This window comes from Aethalodelphis obliquidens, unplaced genomic scaffold (genome assembly GCF_003676395.1).
Source record: "Aethalodelphis obliquidens isolate GAN/ISIS:26980383/991018 unplaced genomic scaffold, ASM367639v1 scaffold6, whole genome shotgun sequence".
NCBI classification, from domain to species: Eukaryota; Metazoa; Chordata; class Mammalia; order Artiodactyla; family Delphinidae; genus Aethalodelphis; species Aethalodelphis obliquidens.
In genome coordinates, this window is record NW_020837950.1 from 58,156,742 (window position 1) to 58,176,276 (window position 19,535).

The following is a 19,535-nucleotide window of genomic DNA, read 5'->3' on the forward strand; positions in this document are numbered from 1 at the left end:
GCCATGGAGCGGCTAGGCCCATGAGCCATGGCCGCTGAGCCTGCGCATCTGGAGCCTGTGCTCCGCAACGGGAGAGGCCACAACAGTGAGAGGCCCACGTACTGCAAAAAAAAAAAGTGCTTCCATTTTATTTTTGCAAAACTACCACACTTTGAAACAAGATCCTGAAAAAAGGAGATTTCATACCTAGCTTACTAAACTGGAAATGACCCAAAGTAAAGTTAAATGCTGGTGGAATATTATGTAGCCACTAAAAATGAAAATGTATAGCTATCTTTATGTAGATATGGAAGGAGCTTCAAATTTCAATATATTATTAAATAAAAAAGGAAAGTTCAGAACTGTGTAAATAATATGTGTCCATTTGAATAAAAATATGTATAGATTTATAATGGAACATTTGTTGAAGAAATTGTTGATAGTGGTAAGTGACACTAGGAGTGGGAGAAACTATCAGTTTTCATAGTATCCCCCTTTTGTATACCTTCTTTATTACATTCGTTAAATCATTCATCTTATTCTTAACAACAAAATAGAATTTGCATAGTCAGTAAATTGCCCTGCTACTATTCTTAGATTATACAACTGGCCTAGAATTGCAGACATGACATTTCTTTTACCAATGTGTTTTCACAAGATAGCATATCAAATAAAATTTTTTCCTTTCATCCTTTTTCTTAATAGTTTTAAATTTATTTAATTTTGGCTGTGTTGGGTCTTCGTTTCTGTGCGAGGGCTTTCTCGAGTTGCGGCAAGCGGGGGCCACTCTTCATCGCAGTGCACGGGCCTCTCACTATTGCGGCCTCTCTTGTTGCGGAGCACAAGCTCCAGATGCTCAGGCTCAGTGGTTGTGGCTCATGGGCCTAGCTGCTCCACAACATGTGGGATCCTCCCAGACCAGGGCTCGAACCTGTGTCCCCTGCATTGGCAGGTAGATTCTGAACCACTGCGCCACCAGGGAAGCCCCTCCTTTCATTCTTTATTAATTGCAATTTCCAAGTGGAATCACTGCTCAATATTTCATGGAAAACTTGACCTTTCAACCAGGGCATGAGATTTTAAGTGCACTTAACTGAGCTTTATCAGAAATTTTCATTATTTTAAAGGGATATTAAGCATTTAATTTTCATCATATATTTCCAGTTTTCTTTTTAGCTACTTAAGGAGAGTAACTGTTATACTGTCCTCTAGAACAAAACAGCATCAAGAGGTCTTGCTCTTTTTTTTTCCTTAATAAGTTAGGATTCTTGACCTTCCTTTAACACTTCAGTAGCACAGAGTTACTGAAAATCTTAGTTAGCTGGCAACTATACATTTATGTTAACCTTTTAGGCTGGTGTGTTTTTTCAGTCTGATGGGTACTATGTGAAATGCATCAGGGAAAATTTATAGAGGAGGTTCAGTACTCCTGCAGGAAGCCATGGAAGCAGATGCCATCTGCTAATAACAGCATCTTCAGGGAGATGATTTTGCTTTTCATGAAGAAAGAATGTTTTGAACTGTTGTATGGGAATTTCAGTACATGCAGCGTCCCAGGTGTTGCACTATGAATCATTGGATGAACCGGCGTACAAGCAATAGGAATTCTAGTAGACAGAAAGCAGAAAAGACCAAGAAGTTATTGTAAAAGTCTTAGGCTAATGGCAAAGTTTCGTTATTAGTTAAGGATTTTGGATTCACATGTTGCCAAGGTGGTCCTAGACCTGATGCCTATTTTGGTGTCTTTTCAAAGGAAGATTTGGATATATGATATCTGGATATTAAAATTTGTCCTACCTTGCTACATTTTTCCAGCTGACACCAGCTCTAGAACTCAGATATGTATTCTTTTGGGGTTATAAATGACCATTGGAGCACAATGGAGGAATCCTCTTAGTTTTAGTCTGGGGATGCTTCCGAGGTCCAGAACTCCTTTCCAGCATTCTTGAGCCCTGGCTAATGAAGTGCTAATGGGGTGTGAGTACTGGCTACTAGACCAAGGCATCCAAGAGATAGGAGAGTAAACACTCTTTGAAGTGTGTGCCTAATCCTTTGAAAGGGTGCTTCTACTGGGAAGATAAGCACTGTTCCTGTCTTAGATATCCTTGGTTTGATGTCCTACACCCTATGGCATAGATACATTTGCTCCTTTTAGGTAGTACTTCAGGAAGAAACTGCATTAGAGGAGTGGTTCCAGGGCTTGTCTGTCTGATGTTTGTTCTGGCTAACAGTGCCTCATATAGGAGACATCTAAATAATTGTTAACTGGTTTAGGTGATTTTTCTAATTCTATGCCCCCAAGAGAAAAATTAAAATATAAGGTATGTCAAACCTGGGGAATATGAGCACAAATGCCACTAAACTTTTTTCCTCTTTTATTTCCTCTCACTCTCCCTTTTCCTCTTCAATAAACAAGGTCAGAACTCTCTTACTGGCGTTTTTATCCCCAGTTCCCAGCATAGTAGTTTCTAAACATAAGTACTGAATCTGTTTAATTAATACACGTGAATGAATTGGTTTATTACATGGACTAAAACGCTGAAGAAGATGCTCTACTGCATGATTCTTAAGGCTAAAAAGGTTCTCAACTTAGCAGAAAGCCAAATATAAGAAAGCTGTATATAGGACAATACAGTACTTTTTAACCTTTAAGTGTTTCGATCTTGTACATATTTTGTTAAGTTTATGCCCAAGTGTTTCATTTTCTGGGGGGTAAATGGTATTTTGGTTTTAATTTCAAATTCCATTGTTTATTGCTAGTATATAAGAAAGTGATTGACTTTAGTATATTAACCTTGTACCCTGCAACCTTTCTATAATTGCTTATTAGTTCCAAGAGTTTTTCTGCCAATTCTTTCAGACTTACTACATAAACAGTCATGTCATTTAAGAACAAAGACAGTTCACTTCTTTCTTCCTAATCAGTACGTATTTTATTTCCTCTTCTTGTCTTATTTCATTGGCTATAACTTCCAGTATAATGATGAAAGAAGTGGCAAGAGCAGATATCCTTGCCTTATTCCTGATCATAGTGGGAAGCTTCCAGTTTCTCTGTTAAATATGTTAGCTGTAAGTTTTTTGTAGATGTTCTTTATATTAAGTTGAGGAGATTCCCTTATATCCATAGTTTACTGAGAGTTTTTGTGATGAATGGGTGTTGGATTTTGTCAAATGCTCCATCTATTAATATGATTATGTGATTTTTCTTTTTTAGCTTGTTTGTGTGATATATTACACTAATTGATTTTTGAATGTTGAACAAGCTTTGCATACCTGGTATAAATTCCAGTTGGTTACAGTATATAATTTTTTCATACATTATTGGATTTAATTTGCTAATATTTGTTGAGGATTTTTATATCTATGTTCATAAGAGATATTGTTCTGCAGTTTTATTGCAGTGTCTTTGTTTTTGGTATTAAGGTAATGCTGACCTCATAAAATGAGTTAGGAAGTATTCCCTTTGCTTCTGTTTCCTGGGAGAGATTGTGGAGAATTGGTATGATTTCTTCCTTAACTGTTTGGTAGAATTCACCATTTGGGCCTGGTACTTTCTCTTTTGGAAGGTTATTAATTATTGATTCAATTTCTTTAATAGATATAGGCGCAGTCAGATTGCCTATTTCTTCTAATGTGAGTTTGGCAGATTGTGTCTTTCAAGGTATTGATCTGTTTCATCTAGGTTGTCAAATTTGCAGGCATAGATTTGTTCACAGTATCCCTTTATTATCCTTTTAATATCCATGGGATCTGTAATGATGTCTCCTCTTTCATTTTTGTGTTAGTAATTGTTGTTTTCTCTCTTTTTTCTTATTCTGATTAGAGGCTTATCAATTTTATTGATATTTTCGAAGAACCACGTTTTGGTTTCACTGATTTTCTCTATTGATTTCCTATTTTCAATTTCATTGATTTCAGCTCCAATTTTTGTTGTTTCTTTTCTTCTTCTGCTTAGTTTAGATTTAATTTGCTTTTCTTTTTCTAGTTTCCTAAGGTGGAAACTTCGTTTTTTGAGTTTAGATCTTTCTTCTTTTCTTTAATTTCCCTCTAAGCACTGTTTTCACTGCATTACACAAATTTTGATAAGTTGTGTTTTCATTTTCATTTAGTTAAAAATATTTTTCAGTTTTCTTGAGATTTCTTCTTTGACCTATGTGTTATTTAGGAGTGTGTTGTTTAATCTCCAAGTATTTAGGGAGTTTCCAGCTACCTTTCTGTTAAATGTTTTTAGTCTAAGCCATAATCAATCTGGATTCTTTTCTCTACTTCCCCCATGTACCTTTGTGTGGGGAGCAGAAGGTTGCCATACATTTTTCCAGGTATCTTTTGGATGAATCCATCTGAATGACCCATGGTACCTCATAGTTAACAAGCTTCAATCAACTTATTTTCTCCTTACCTCAAACAGTTCTACCTCTATTATGCTCAGGATATGCCTTACTGGCAATTCTGTACCCCTGCCTCCAAGTCAGAAACCTGGAGATCCTCCCAAGTTCTTGGGAGCAAGAAACCTCACACATGCAATTGGTAATCAAGATTTATCAGTTAACTACTTGAAGCATTTCTTTATCCCTTTCTCTCAATTCCAATTTTCACTAAGTTCCAGTACCCCCATCTCTTACTTGAATTACTGGAGTAGTATCCTAATTCATCTTCCTGCTTTTAGCTTTATTTCTCCCATCCATCTTGCACTGATTTGCCAGAGTAATTGCATATGTATGTAATTGATACAATATTAATTATAACATTACAACATTAATTATAACATTAATGTAGTATTAAATACAGATAACATAAATATCCATCCGTTTAATACATGTATACATATATGTATAATATACATATGTACATACATTCACTTTGTTTAAACTTCTTCAGTAGCTTAAAATTCTTTCTCATGCCTAGACGATAAAGTATAAATCCCTTTCCAGGACATATTTAACTCTTTTAATTTGACTCTGTAAATTCTGGCTCTTGCCTTCATTCCAAGAAATGTGGTTACTGTTCTGTAGGAAAAAGGCAAGCATTCTTCTAGATGCTCCTCATAGGTGACCTTCCTGTGAGTTCTCCCTAGATTGTTTCTCTCTCCCCCTCCTCCATTTAAATGCCCCCTCCCTTGTTTGTCCACAGTTCCTTTCCCCACTCCTTCAGTGCCTCTCCCATTTCACTCATTAGAGGTGCCCCTCCCCCACCAACTGTGAGCTCCTTAAAGGTTAAGAACTGTATTTTGTTTCTTTTTGTTTGTCTTAGCCCAGAACCTTGCCTTTAGTGGGTACTCAGCAAATGTTTGTTGAATGAAGGTTGAATATGACAGAGCTTTGTAAGAATATGGTGAAGGCCTCATCATGGCTTCATTAAACGTGAGCCAAAGGAAGGGAGAGTGTAGATTGTTAAAATTAGAGTGGAAATAAGCTAGAGAGAAGTTCCAGTCTCATCCAGGTCCCTGGGGACACATAGTTGATGTCTGTCAATGAATAGTGTTTAAAACCTGATGTATATAAATCTTTATTATATTTCTCAGGGATTTCCCCCAGAGCTATAAACACTTACATATTGTTAAACCGATCCTTATTCCCAAAGAAGAATGCCAATTTGTATTCTAATTGTTTGGAATTGTGGTCTCTGTTTACTTCATTCAGTACTTTTTGTGCTTTTTGATATTTCAGTTAGCAGAGTCTCAAGATATCAATGAAACCTTTCCTTGGCCATGTCAACAACTCGTACCTTCTTCCTGACCCTCCCATTCCCTCTGCCTTTTGCTTTCCCTCTGTTTGGTACTTCGGTAGCATTTCCTTATATCAGGTCTGTGTAGGTTTGCATCCACCTCCTCCAGACTATGAGTTCCAGAGCACAGTCATGCTGTCATTTCATGAGTTTTCTCCCGCAGGGCCTAGTAAAGTGACTTGCATAATATAGATGGTCAGTAACTATTGGGTGAGTGTATAATTTAATAATGACAATGGCCTAATAAAGTCTTTTTTTTTTAAACTTCTTTATTGGAGTATAATTTCTTTATAATGGTGTGTTAGTTTCTGCTTTATAACAAAGTGAATCAGCTGTACATATACATATGTCCCCATATCCCCTCCCTCTTGCGTCTCCTTCCCACCCTCCCTATCCCACCCCTCTAGGTGGTCACAAAGCACCGAGCTGATCTCCCTGTGCTATGCGGCTGCTTCCCACTAGCTATCTATTTTACATTTGGTAGTGTATATATAAGTCCATGCCACCCTCTCACTTCGTCCCAGCTCACCCTTCCCCCTCCCCTTGTCCTCAGGTTCATTCTCTACGTCTGCGTCTTTCTAATAAAAGTCTTTCTAGGTGGACACATAGTGACTTCAAGAGCAATTCAGAGATATTCTTGTTTGACAATATTTGAGGAGGTGCTGTTGTTTAGACATTACATCATCTAAAGACTCAATTTCCTATGGCAACCAATGCAGGGTTAAGAGCACATTCTGTGCAGTTCGGCAATTTGAGGGAAGCCACAGCTGGAGAGGGGAAGGGAACCACTGTTTGGAGGGGGCAGTGGAACGAGATAGGAAATCCTGCCCACTTGTACTCCTGGAAAGAGTGGGGCAATGGAGGGAGGGATAGGAAGAAGGCTACTGTGGCAAAGAACTCAACTCGCCAGCCACTCAGAGCTAGCCACAGCGTTTGTGTGGGAAGGGTAATTTCTGATAAAAATAGAGGAGGACTTTTTTTTTTTAAGTTCAAGCACTTTAAAAGCAACTGTGGGAAGTTTTAATCACAGGGTGGTTCTTTCTTTTCTGGAAGAAGAAAAAGACATTTCACTTTTAAATTCAGGGGGTTGAAATGATTGTGTCATTTCAGCTAGAGTAGACCATGTCAACAAGCGGACATGTTTTCATTGTGGAAAGTATGACTTGAAGATGTAACATTTTAAATTAAAAAAAGCAAATAATTTCTGTTGTGGGTTTTCTTTCTCCACAGGAACACTTAGAACTTAGCTGCATTTAGAAGTAAAAAGTAAAAATATCAGGCACCATATTTACCACTGTTTTGGAAATAGAAGTCTTATTATGTGGGCGGGGTTTCTTAATATGGTTGAGATACACTGAAAAGAGAACAAAGGTTGTCCCATAGGAGAGGTATTGTGAAACATTAGCCTACAAGTTTGTTTAAATATTTATGCAGTGATTATGGGAGTTATCAGATAAAAAGAGGAGCTGGGGGCTTCCCTGGTGGCGCAGTGGTTGAGAGTCCGCCTGCCGATGCAGGGGACACGGGTTCGTGCCCCGGTCGGGGAAGATCCCACATGCCGCGGAGCGGCTGGGCCCGTGAGCCATGGCCGCTGAGCCTGCTGCAACCGGAGCCTGTGCTCCGCGGTGGGAGAGGCCGCAGCGGTGAGAGGCCCGCGTACCGCAAAAACAAAAACAAAAACAACAAAAAAAAGAGGAGCTGACTACATGGGAAGGTCCTTGATTTCCAGCTCAATGCCTTATTTATCACTAAAACACCCTCTACTGTACCTATTAGACATTTGACAAAGACTTGAATGAATTTTAAGATGTTTGGAATATAAGTATGCATTAATCATTTAATGATATCATCAGCCAGCAACAAGTATTAATAATGATAATAAAGATATTATTCATTAAAAGGATTAATATAGACATCAGAAGTTTGAAAATAATGATTTATGGACTTTTCTTCTTAAAATCAACATTATTCCATGTTTGAATTAAACTGTAGTTCGTGTAATATAACAATATTCAGGACATTGTCCTTTTATAGAGAAATCAGACCAATAGCCGGATGAACTCTGCTCAGATATGACTGACATTCAGAACCATGAAGCTGTCGAGGTTATTAGCTCTGAATAAAAAGTGTTGAATAAATAAACTCCTGGTCAGAGTAATTGGTTACTCTCTTTATTTAGCCAATTGAAAGATAAAGCTAATTAGATATTTATTTTACTGACAAGAGACCTTCTCCAAAGTGATTTTTCCACTTGCTCTGTCATGAATTTAAGCAAATTCCTTTCTTTTGTAGCTGGACCTCGCATGCATGTCATTCTTTTTTAAATCTTTAAATTTTTTTTTTTTTTCGGTACTCGGGCCTCTCACTGTTGTGGCTTCTCCCGTTGCGGAGCACAGGCTCCGGACGCGCAGGCTCAGCGGTCACGGCCCACGGGCCCAGCCGCTCCGCGGCATGTGGGATCTTCCCGGACCGGGGCACGAACCCATGTCCCCTGCACTGGCAGGCGGACTCTCAACCACTGCGCCACCAGGGAAGCCCCATTCTTTTTTTTAGATGGGAGGATATGTCTGTGTACATAAAGTAAGGTGTATTGTTTATAGCTTCTTTCTAGATCTGCAAAATTGTTTTTTCCCTGTGGAATTTTCATTTACAGACCAGGATGGTTTGTTATTAAGTTATTTATACTTGGAGCATGGTGGAAAACAGCACAGATGTCAACTGTTTTTTTAACATAGATATTCTGAAGAGAATTAAAATTAGTTTTTTTCTCTTTTCATGACATATGTGTTCAGGGAAGCCTTTTTTGGGGTTGTTATTTGGGGTTGGATTGCTTCAGTAAATGCATGGTTTCTACCTGGAGTTTTTCTCTTTGGTAGAGCAACCCCTTTCCACTCAGGGGCCCTGGATTCTGACCTCTGGATTCCAATTCCAGTCCTGCCGTTTATTACCTGCATGGCTTTCATTTAGCGACTCTGCTACTCAACCTCTCTGAGCCTCAGTTTCCTCATTTGTAAAATGGGGAAAATAGTAGTAGGGCTGTTTGAGGATTTAATGAGATGCAATTAAGGCCCTTAGCAGGGTAACCAGAGTAGCACGTTGTAACATTCACTGAAGATGGCTGACTATTATGGCTGGAGTTTGTATTTCCTCTTTTTTGTTCAGTCATCCTTCTTCTTCTTATGTTTTTCTTTTTCTCAGATCAACACTGTCACTCAACTTCCCCAAATATACTTGTTTTCACTTTTCTGGTTAATTTATTTTTTTATACATGGATATAGAGCATAGCCTATAAAATAGTTGGACTGGTTTCCACGTGAAGATTTTGGCATAGATCTCATCGTAATTACACCTCCTACAATATGTATAGAAATCACTTATTTAAGCATCAAAACAATATTTTACGTGTGGAACAAACTCTCTTACCATGATTTGTATGTTCATCTATGTGTTCGTGGATATTCACTGTCTCATACTTGCACATTTGGATGAATGTCTCTACACGTGTCTGTTCCTATACTCCTGCTTAATCTTTATTTCTCTGGTTTCTAGCTATGGCTATATTTCCCCTTGCCTTGTATTAGAATTAACATTTCTTCTGATGTTGCTTTTTTTTTTTTTTTTTTTTTGCGGTACGCGGGCCTCTCACTGCTGTGGCCTCTCCCGTTGCGGAGCACAGGCTCCGGATGCGCAGGCTCAGTGGCCATGGCTCACGGGCCCAGCCGCTCCGCGGCATGTGGGATCTTCCCCGACCGGGGCACGAACCCGTGTCCCCTGCATCGGCAGGCAGACTCTCAACCACTGCGCCACCAGGGAAGCCCTAATGTTGCTTCTTTGTGGCGCTCATTCACTTTTTACTGTGTCCCAAATACCTATGTTCAATCCAATGAGGCTGCAAAGGGAACAGAGTTAACGTTAATTCAGGGATGGCAGCAGGAAGAGAAAGAACAAGCTGGTACCTCTTCGCCCCCTTCACCTCCACCACTTTCTGAGGAGGTAGATTCACGACAGTCCTGTGTGTGGTGACAAGGGAGGGACAGTGAAGGGACTAGAGGAGTTTTGTTTCCCAGGTGCTTCCCAATACCCTCTGGATAATATCCAAGCTCCTCAGTGTGGGTCACACGTTCTCTGAGGTCTGGTCCCTTGCAGCCTCTTCAGCCTTATATTTAAAAATTTATACTCTGGTATATTTTAACATTTATATACACTGGTAGTACTAAATGGTTAGCAGTTGCCCGCTCATCCCACCCTCTTTTGAAAGTATGTGTCTTTGCTCACGCTTTCATAACTTGGAATGTTCCTCTGTCCATCTTCATCTTGCTGACTACACATCTCCAGCCCATCCTTCAAAGCCCAGCCTGGGGATTGTCTCCTCCGGGAAGCCTTCCGGGACAGCCTTTCCCTTCTTCGTACTGGACCAAGTGCCCGCCTTTTGCATGGATGCCACTGCACCCTGGAAATAACTGTCATTATGTCCTCCCTGACTTTGGAATAATTTATTCATGGGTCTGTTTTCTCTGCTGGACTAAATTCCATAACAGCAGGGACCAGAGAGTGTTCATTTGTGAATATGATCTCCCCTCTGTGTAGCACAGCGCCTGGTGCAGTATATGCGGGCCAGAGTTATTTGCAGAACTCTTACACTGACCTCACTGGAATCCTTGGGGATGGAGGTAGTGATGAGCTAACCCATACTTCCTTTCATGGGCTTGCCTAACTGTGGCCTCAACACTGGAATTCCTTCCAGACAACCGAACTGGCCGGATAACCTAACCTTTCTCCGATTTGCTGTAGTATTCCAGAAGTGACTATGTTTTTCCTACTTTGAATTCATATCTTTACATTATTTGCAGACATTTTTCTTATGTTCTAACATAACTTTTTTGCCAACAACATGTATTTCCCATTTAGTCATTTCTTCTACAGGACACTTATTAAGATGACAGACCCTCTAAGAAAATGCCTATAAAATGCCTGAAACAAAAAAATGCCTATAAAATGCCTGAAACAAAATGAGCTATGTGGCAGATTTTCTCCTAGAAGAAACCTGTAGGCACATAATAGAATGCCTCTCAGTACAAAAACAAACAAGCAATTACCTGAGCTGCTTCCTGTGGGAAACTCAGCATCCTACCGCCCATGGTGATGACTCCTGTGATTTTTTTTTGGAGGGGTTGCATCATTCTAAGGAAATTCATTTATATGTTTCTCATGCACATTTTATTTTCATCTAGACAAACTATATGTCTTTGTTGAAGTTTATTTTCATCTTTCTCCTTTGCTTCTTTGGTTTTTTAAAAAGAACTATTAAAGATGCAATTTTGAAAGGCAATACAAAACACTGAATGGTAGTTGTCACAGGCTTGATAAGTGGGGAGAGAACTGTGGGTTCAAGAAACATCTGGAATGTTTGTGATGTGGTAGTTGCCTGCATTGTCTTCTGGGCTTCAACATTAATCAATGACTTCTAGAATTTAATTGAGTCAGGATATATTTAAATTGCAGATGTTTATTGTTATTAGTCTGGTTCAAATCATATTTAATGAATATGCTCTTGTTTTTTCTTTTTGTATTACAATAGCTCTTCCTTTCTTATATTAAACTAATGTTTTCAAGAATACTTAAGAATGGAACCTTGGAATAAGTCATATTTGGAAGTATCAGTGAGAATAGGTCTTGCAAATTCATCAAGTGAAATAATGGTACATCTAGACCCAGTAGATAAAAATCTACTGTGTGAATTGATATATAATTCATCATAATTTTTAGAGTGATAAGAGTCCTGATTTTGTATTTTTTCCACTTTATATTAGATAAAGTACTAGTCATTCTTTAGTAGTTTGTATCCCTTGGAAATTCCAATTCAAATTTTGGCATTAGCTTCTTCATGTTAAGAGAATTATCAGTTCATCTTGAACTTCTTGTAGAAATTTATTTGAATTAAAAATCCTCAAATTTTACTTTTCCCTGAAAACTGATGTATTTGTTATTTTCGTAATGGCAGTTTAATCAATAGTTTCATGAATTTTAAGTTTAAGAAGGAATTACTAGCTTCAAAAAGTAGATATACATAAAATTTTATATATATGGATTAGAGACAAATTGTGAAATATTATTCCTTTTCCATCCTGAACTAACTATAAGATTTTGATAAAGTCTTTATGTTTCATTCCATAAATAATATTATTTCAGGTAGCTACGGAAAACTATTTTACTAATGCTAAGAAGAAAACACTTTAAGGGGTCTGTGATTATTATTATTCTCTAGTATATGGTTTGTTTCTCACCCCTTCTTGGTGTTCGATGGTAGAAATAAAGTGAGATTCTTTGAATATGAGGCTGGATTCTAACAAAGACTCATTTTCTGCCCACTGCTCATAGACTTTAAGAGACAACATTTTACTTGGAGAGCTGGGGTCTGATTGAGAGGGGCTGTTCGAAAATAGCCACTTTGAATTTAAAGTTGGAGATTGTTGGGTTGGCATTTCTGCCCCCTTTGGTTTCGTATCTGAAAGCAGTTCCACATTTCTTCATCAGGAAGTCAGGCTGACTTGTGATGAAAGATGATGAAGACAAATCCTAAACAGGGCTTCCTGTTTGTTTAAACCTCCAACCCAAGAGAAAATCGCTTCCAGTTTCCCTGTACAATCATGGTAATATATTTTCTTTTTAGATTGTTAGCAGACTGTTCAGCTTGTACTTGGCATTTCAATCATAGTGAAAGAGGTGAAATCCAAAAGACTCAGTGAATTCTCATTAGGAATCTAAAATTGGATGACCTTTGCAATTAACCTCTGCTTCTTGTCCTTTTCTCATTTCTAACATATTATTCATATGTATTGATTATCTGCTCTATGGACAGGTTTGAAATAGTTACTATGATGGATATAAAAGAAGAAAATATAGCTTCTGTCCTCAGAGCTAACACTTATTAAAAAAATCAGGTTAGATTACAGAGATAAATTTAAATTTAAAGATAGTAACTCTTTGAAAGAATGATTAGATTGTTCTCCTTCTAAGATGAGTGCTTTTGCAAAGTGAGATTTTTAATTTTGTGAATGATCTTTTGAAAATAAAAATGTAGGGAAGAAAAGAAGAGGAGTTGGGGAAGAGTACAAAAGTTTTGGAGAAAGACTTAGCTGTTTTTCTTAGAATCCCCGGACATCCAAATCATGTTTGGGCAGTGGATTAAAAAATAGGAAATTGATCTCAGCTTTATTTATACAGGAAAATTTTGATTTAAAGAGTTAACTAAAGATCATTATTATATCTTAGGAACTAATTTGACTGTTACTAACTTTTTCTAATATTCTTTATATTATAGCTTTATGACCAGTATTAGACATTTTTTTAAAAAGGAGGAATGGCAAGATTTGACACCTAGAATAATTAATTTTCAGAAAATGAAAGATGAAATTATGTTAAAGTAGTAATGTAAGTTCTATAAATAATACAGATGATCATGATACTCTTAATGTGAATTACCCTAACTTATGCTAATAGCTAATATGTATTGAACATCTACTTCACTTTATTTTGCTAAATGCTCTACCTGCATTTCCTCATTTACTCTATGGTATAGGTGGAATGCATCTTATAGAAGAAGAAATTGGGACAAAGGTTATGCAGTTTTTCCATAATCAACCTCAGTGTCCGTGCTTTAAAATTCTGCTCAAGTCTACACTTCCAAAGAACATTTTGATTTCTTCCTTGCTTTCCAAACTTTCATCCGCTTTCATTTCTTTTTCCTTTTCTAATTTCTATCATCTAATTTACTCTCTGGATTTTTTCACTGCCCTTTCACTTTCTCATAACACATCCCTAATCTGTCATGGATTTTCTCATTTGACAAATGGTTCACTGAATACTTCTGTTGATGTTGTACTCAAAATGAAGTGCACCGATGATAGCATTTATCACTTTTACAGTCTAATGTAGGTATAAATATTCTGGATACATGTATTTTGTTTGATGAGAAACTGAAGTAAATATCAACTGAAGCCTGACATAACCCTTGTCCATAAGAGGGGCAGAAAGGATATGAAGAAATAAAACATTTATTGCACAAAGCATTTGTCTCTACGTACACACACACACACACACACAGAGCTGTTTTTCCTGGGAAACAAATGATAGAGGTTCTGTCCATAAAAGGTGGGCAGCATGACGTTTGGTCATATTGTAAAGAAGCCCAGCAAATTCTACCTACCACAAGGTAACTATCTATTAAAACAAAAGGGTTCCGTGTTCTTTTCCATCAACTCGTGTCAATCTCTGACATCTACTGTGGCAGAAGTGGTCTGAATTTTTAGCTTACTGAGATGTATGGATATTCGATCCGAAAAGTCTCTTTAGAACATGGCGCTTCCTTTACAGTTTGGAGTACTGATGTAACTTGGTAATAGTCAATTACTCAGACCTTTAAACTAAGATGTTCTGTAGGAAACCCATTGTCACTTATGACGATCATTATTTTCAAATGGAACCATGATCAGGATGAAGGCCAGGCTGCGGATGAAGCAAATGTGCTGGGTTACAATTTCATTGGGAAATGTTGCTCTGCTTGGTGGCACAGGTAATTCAAAAGATGAATTGCCCTGATCAGACAAAAGAAAATTTCAAAAAATTGCTCTATATATTTCCTAGTGCTTCCAAAGCCTTGTTATTTTAATGATTACATAACAATTTGGCATACATGAATTCTCTGACAAGGTCCAGAATCTCAAACTGTAAAAATACTTTAGCTCAGAATCCCCTGTGAAACAGATTGGCAGAGCAAGTGTCTTCATATCATGCCTGACCCTGGCCACTTAGTCATTAATGATTTTGCTCAATATGGAATTCTGAGCCTAATGATTTCCCTCCTGGCGATCTGAATAATTTACCTAAAGAGGTTAAAAAATGTATGGGAATGTTTCTTAATTGAACAGTAAGCAATATTTACTGCCATATGTTCGTTACAAATGATGCAGCAGAAGTTTTTTTTTTTTTTTTTTTTGACCTAGGTTCTGTTGTCTTTCCTGGACAACGTATGAGTCAAGGATGGAGTGGGACCTCGTGAGTGGGATTATAAGCCATTGCCATGATGTTATTAGAATATGGCTAAGCTCTTACTAATTTTTTATATTCTGGGGTCCACATCCAATTTTGTTGAAAAAATAATCCTACTGCCCAAGTTGTTTAAAAAATTGCTATAGTAAATGAATATTTGATACCATGGAAAGTGTCCACTTTATATAACCTGACAAAAAGCTGATTATAAAACTAGAAGTTAAAATTGCTTCTGTAAAAGAGAAAAAAAAAGCAAAACAAAACAAAGAAAAACCAGAAAAAACTAAAAGGCTGACTGTATTTACAAGATTTTTTTGTGTGTAAGCTAAAAACTGAAAAAACAGACACAAAAAATGTGAGTAATATGTTTGTACTGCTCCATTTGGCAAGTTCTTAAAGGTTACAGGAAGAGAGTGTATTATTGCTTAAGATGATGAGAATTTATATTAAAAAATAAATACAGCATGTGAGCAGGAAGGGGAAATTGCCTCATTAATAACCTGGTTATCTGATTTATCAGGGCTCTCACTTTTTGGTTTTCTGGAATGCACAGCAGGCTTCATGAGAGTTGCTCAGAGTTGCTGGGGCAGCAGTTCTCCCAGCTGAGAGATTTTACATTCTGTGTTCACTCTGCATTTATCTTTCATGCAGTGAGTGTCTGCCTGGGTGGGTTTGGTATCAGTGTGAGAGACCACTTCTTTCAGCAGAGGTCCACCCAAGAAGGGGGCCAAGCTTTCTACCTCTGTGCTTCCAGTTAGCACAGTGGGCCCTGCTTCCATCCTCGGCGTCAGGGCAGTGCTTGACTCCATCCTACTCCATCAGGCGAGCTCTCGAATCCAGAGTAACTGAAGGGGAGTGTGGGTGAGATGATACTGGTTGAAGCCATTTTCCTCAAAGATCGTTTTGAATGATGTAAGCTCTAAGTATTCAAGGGCCTCTCCTCCAGCTCACAAGGTTACAAAGTGGTTACCTCTCAGGGGTAGATTTTATTCTATTTAACTTTAGTAGGAATAAGCATGTAGAAATTTTATAATTCTAGTGAAAAGCCTGAAGAATCTATATTTAAAAAGAGAAGCAGGGGCTTCCCTGGTGGCGCAGTGGTTGAGAGTCCGCCTGCCGATGCGGGGGAACACGGGTTCGTGCCCCGGTCCGGGAAGATCCCACATGCCGCGGAGCGGCTGGGCCCGTGAGCCATGGCCGCTGAGCCTGCGCGTCGGGAGCCTGTGCTCCGCAAGGGGAGAGGCCACGACAGTGAGAGGCCCGCGTACTGCAAAAAAAAAAAAAAAACAAGAGAAGCAAATAATGCTAAAATGCAATGTTGTGTAAGTAATTTAATATATTTCCATTCCTTTCAACTTGAAGAAAATAAATCGTTGTGTGGAGAATTTTTTTTTCTTAATTTATCTTCAGGTTTGAACCTTAATCCCATTATCTTTTTCCTGAAATCGCTGTGTTCAAACCTAATTTCCGTTTTTTCATCTTCCAAATCTATGATACTTATGGATACAATTTGTATAACTTCTGAATGATGCAACTGGTAGCCTAAACTAATATAATACATTTTGACAATTAATGTCTTGTAAATCTTCCCTTGATCTTAAAGGATGAGGCTTTAGATCATTTAGGTTAATGGCCAGAAAGGAAAACATTCTGTATATCACAATAAAAATGATAAGCATGATAATAAAAATAGTTACAATATCATAATAGTAGTAACAACAGTAATAATAATTTTGATACTAAAATGTTCCGAATTTTGTGTTCTTTGAAAATGAAAAATAAGGGAGGATTACTATATTTCTAACTCTACCGTCCCATGTGAGACATGTATTTCATAGAAACATATATTTCTCACATGAGTTTCTATGATGCTGGTATAGCCTACCTGTGCCAATATTTCAACACAAAATGACAGCTGCAATCAGACATCACCCACAGGCATTATATAGGATCACCTGCATTTTCTAAGATGTTTGTGTTTTTAGAAAACTGACATAAAATTGTTATAAGACAATCCTGGTAAGGTTGATTCGTGGTCCATTTAACAAAATCTACACTGGATGAACTGTTTACACTGGATGGCTACTTGATGTTGCTAAGCAACCAATAAAGTAGGAGGGATCAGCTGATAATAAATGTTATATATAACATTTTATATGACCGCATATATTACTTCATTTCAATCACATATAAACCCTGTGAGACAGATGGAGCAGAACTTACACATTTTTACACAGATTAGTAAGAAGAGACCTAAACAAGTTAGGCAATTTGACTAAGATCAACATTCTGAAAGTAATGAAAAGCTGGGATTAGGGCCAGGTTATCGGACTTCAATCCAGAGCATTACTGTACCTGGCTTCCTTTCGCTGAGCTGGTGGGGCTTCTTCTGACTCGACTCCCCTGTCCTTGTTCTCAGTAGCTGTGCTGGCACCTGCAGCCCCTGGCCAGCACTGCATCTTTCTCTCCCCTCTCTAATAGTCTCAAATTTGATGGGAGGTTTTTTCTTTTTTTTAAATTGAAGTATAGTTGATTTACAGTGTTGTGTTAGTTTCAGGTATACAACAAAGTGACTCAGTTATACATACATACATATATGTATGTATATATATTCAGATTCTTTTTCATTATAGGTTATTACAAGATATTGAATAAAGTTCCCTGTGCTATACAGGACATCCTTGTAGTTTATCTGTTGCATAGATAGTAGTATGTATCTGTTAATCCCAAATTCCAAACTCCTAATTTATTCCTCTTCCCCTTTCCCCTTTGGTAACCATAAGTTTGTTCTCTGTCTCAGTTGATGGGAGTTCATAAGAAGCTCCTCCTCATAAAAAAGTTCAGAATCCATTCTTTTCTGAGCCCCTTCTTCTTCAACAAGGAAACTGAGATCCAGGTGCAGAGCAGTACTGGGCGGCAGGCTAAGTGCTTTTTCGGTTCCACCACATTAGTTGACATCAGTGTGGCAAAGCGAAAAAAAATGTTACCTAAAAACACAGCTGATTACAGCTCCATCTTCCCCAAGGGAGAGAAGCACTTAGTGACTGGAGGTGGTGGCTTTTTATTTAGAAAATTGCCTTGTTGCATCCTTTGAATGGACATGGCCAGCCCTCTGTTCCCCCTCTCCTGATGGCGCTGGTGCTGGAAGTTTTAGGCAGCGAGGCATCTGGAAAGGGGTTGCTGAGATCTGCCAGTCTCTGGGAATGCTGTGTGGCCCGGGGTGGCAGAGAACTTGTAAGAAGAGGATGTGTCATAATGGATATTAATTCAAAGTGCTGTTATGCCACCTTCTTTGTTGAACTTAAGCTTCATTAAAATTCTGCCAGATGGATACTCCAGTGCTTTCAGTGAGTAGTGTCTGGTGGGGAAAAGAATGAAGAGGGGACAGTGGCTTACATCTGAGTCTTCATTGGAAAAATGGAAGTAATAGCTGCTGGATGTTACAGTAAAGCCTGGATATCAGTGGGAGTAGGGACACTGATGTAGACCATAGGGCATAAGCCACACGGGTCTGCCAAGATCTCGAGAAGGGCGTCAACCTTCCTATTCGACGTGAAATTTGCCAGTTGGTGGAAATCTCAAAAGTTATGGGACTTCAACTGACTTCTTGCTTACAGAAAGAAGAGGCAAAAAGTCATTATTCATTATTCTCAAGAAACTCAAGAAGACGCCACGCCAGTCAGGTATCCTGGGAAGGCTCTTGGATTTATGGAACTGTAGAAACTAAGAGAAACACTAGCTGGTTCAACCCTCCTCAACTTTCTTTTCCTTCTCACCCTTTTTGCAATAAAGGAATCCAAACCCAGATACATCATCCAATGTACCCAAGGCTAGATGGCCTGTGAGTGGTCACAGAGGTAGGACTGCCATCTGACTGAAGATTCCGAATCAGAAGCCCTGGGTTCTGGTCCCTACTCCCTAAAAAAGAGTCACATTGGAGGACCATATATGTTAATGTAGGATTTTTTTTTATAATATTTTACTTTTTACTATTTAAAAAAAATTTTTTTAATTAATTAATTTATTTATTCTTGGCTGTGTTGGGTCTTTGTTTCTGTGCGAGGGCTTTCTCCAGTTGCGGCGAGCAGGGGCCACTCTTCATCGCGGTGCGCGTGCCTCTCACTGTCGCGGCCTCTCTCGTTGCGGAGCACAGGCTCCAGATGCGCAAGCTCAGTAGTTGTGGATCACGGGGCTAGTTGCTCCGCGGCATGTGGGATCTTCCCAGACCAGGGCTCGAACCCGTGTCCCCTGCATTGGCAGGCAGATTCCCAACCACTGCGCCACCAGGGAAGCCCCAATGTAGGATTTGAAAACTGTCAAAGAATGTTAAAACATTTATTGGCTTATTTAGGAGGTCAGGTATGGTGCCAACAGTTATATGGAGAGGATTATCTTGGCTTTCCTGAAAAAATCTGAGAACGGTCGCCGTGACTTCACTGTTCCCTGTGTACACGCAGGTGCGGACTGAGGCAAGGGCCCAGGCAGTGACATTTATCGAGTGTCTTCTGGGATAGTGATCTTTTGTGTTCCTGGTAGACCTTCTAAATAGTAGGTATATTTTAACTCTTTCTTTTTTTCTGCAAGAATTAAAGTAAAATCGAAAAATTCTCACTTTCCCTTAAGGAAGTTACGGATATTTCATAGTAAATCAAGAAGTTTAATCACACCAATAGCAGCTTGAAGTAAACTCCTATTATGTTTAACTGTGCTTTTTGAGTGTCAAGGTCCGGGGGACTCTTGGTGGAGTGAGTCATGAGGAAAGGCACGACCACTGCATGCTCCCA